Below are 1,991 nucleotides of genomic sequence, written 5' to 3' on the forward strand. Positions count from 1 at the left end.
ACATACCCCACCTTATCCATTGCCTAGTGAACTTGTTTGACATGAAAGTACCCACTCTACCTCTTCCAGGACCAACATCTTCCAAAGCATCTTCTGGAAGTCCCATTAAAGATTCAAGATATGTCTCAGAAAAAAAAAATCTCAGAAAAAAGATTCCATGTGAAGTTAAATTCAAGAAATATAGAGTGAGGGGTGCCTGGGTGGCTCAGTCGGTTAAGCGTCTGCCTTCAGCTCAGGTCATGATCCCAGCGTCCTGGGATCAAGTTCCGCATCGGGCTTCATGCTCAGCAGGGAGCCTGCTTCTCCCTCTCCCTCTGCCTGCCTGTCTGCCTACTTGTGATCTCTCTCTCTCTCTGTCAAATAAATAAATAAAATCTTTTTTTAAAAAAAAAGAAATATAGAGTGAAATGAAACTACTTGTACATCTTCTTCAAAGATCTTGGCTGCATTTCCCACATACATTTGAGCAAAGAACACCTCTATGAATCAAGAGAGAGATTCTAGTGTTCCTTGAAACATAACTTGGGAACAAAACCCTGGGCACTCTAATCAAGCTGCAGTATCAAACCACAATTCTTATTTGCTTCAGCAGCACATATATTAAAATTGGAACAATACAGAGAAGATTAGCCTGGTGCCTGAACAAGGATGACATGCAAACCACAATTCATGGAATCCCTGTGTGAAACCAAAAATTACTTCCCCTTTCACGTTGCAAAAATGTTCCACGGGATATGAATCTGATATCATTTGCCACTTAAGGTGCACAGCTTTGTGCTCTTATAGCTTTCAAAAGCACAGAATGTTTTCCTTTATTCTCCTAATCTACCTCAACACTTGTATTCTACAATGTGATTATCTAATCTAGTTTTGTAGCCCAGAGTAAGCACCAGGGAATTTACCCTTAATATTCTCACCCTTGTTTTTTTGTCTTTTATATTATGTATCTTTTGCTAGTTATAAATAATAAATTCATGCTCATTGTAGGAATTTAACCAAAATATAAGAAAACTAAAATCATATGATTTGATATTGTATAAAAGTATCTTAAAGTTTATATTGAGTAATAAATACTTAAGAATAAACAAGAACATCATGAAGCAAAATAACAGGAGTAAAGGTAGTATAGGAATTTGCCTTACCAGATATCAAAATATACTAAAAATTCACTTAATATGGAATGGACAAGTAGATTATGGGAACCAAACAGAAAATCCAAAAATAGATCCAAGAAAATATAATAATTGAACATATGACAAAGGGGTATTTGAATTCAGTGGGGAAAGATGATGTATTTTTAAAGGATACATGGACAATAGTTATATGTTAAAAAGAAAACAAAATTATATCCCTTCCTCACACTATATACAAAAATAAATTACAAATGGATTATACACTTAAATTTATTTTTTTAATGAGACAATAAAACTCTTAGCAGAAAATCTAGAAGAGTGCATGTTAAAAATTTAAAGATGACAAGGATGCAGAGAAAGGGGAACCCTCCTACACTGTTGGTGGAAATGCAAGCTGGTGCAGCCACTCTGCAAAACAGTATGGATGTTCCTCAAAAAGTTGAAAATAGATCTACCCTAAGACCCAGCAATTACACTACTGGGTATTTACCCAAAAGATACAAATGTAGTGATCCGAAGGGGTATGTGCACCCCAATGTTTATAGCAGCAATGTCCGTAATAGCCAAACTATGGAAAGAGTCAAGATGTTCATCAAGAGATGAATGGATAAAGAAGATGTGGTATATATATATATATATATATATATATATATATACAATAGAATATTATGCAGCCATCAAAAAATGAAATCTTGCCATTTGCAACAACATGGATGGAACTAGAGGGTATTATGCTAAGCCAAACAAGTCAATCAAAGAAAGACAAGTTTCATATAATCTCACTGATATGAGGAATTTGAGAAACAAGACAGAGGATCATAGGGGAAGGGAGGAAAAATGAAACAAGATGAAACCAGG

At 35.1% G+C, this 1,991-nt stretch overlaps 1 non-coding gene across 1 annotated transcript; it reads left to right on the forward strand.

The window, feature by feature from the left end:
- Nucleotides 1–580: 580 nt before the first annotated feature.
- On the forward strand, nt 581–684 carry LOC115939888 (U6 spliceosomal RNA). Its single transcript, XR_004074656.1, has one exon. It is a non-coding gene; the product is annotated as a U6 spliceosomal RNA (small nuclear RNA).
- The last annotated feature ends 1,307 nt before the right edge of the window (nt 685–1,991 follow it).

The sequence above is a fragment of the Leptonychotes weddellii genome, unplaced genomic scaffold, assembly GCF_054177405.1.
Source record: "Leptonychotes weddellii isolate Sample4059 unplaced genomic scaffold, ASM5417740v2 HiC_scaffold_15715, whole genome shotgun sequence".
In the NCBI taxonomy this organism is placed as follows: Eukaryota; Metazoa; Chordata; class Mammalia; order Carnivora; family Phocidae; genus Leptonychotes; species Leptonychotes weddellii.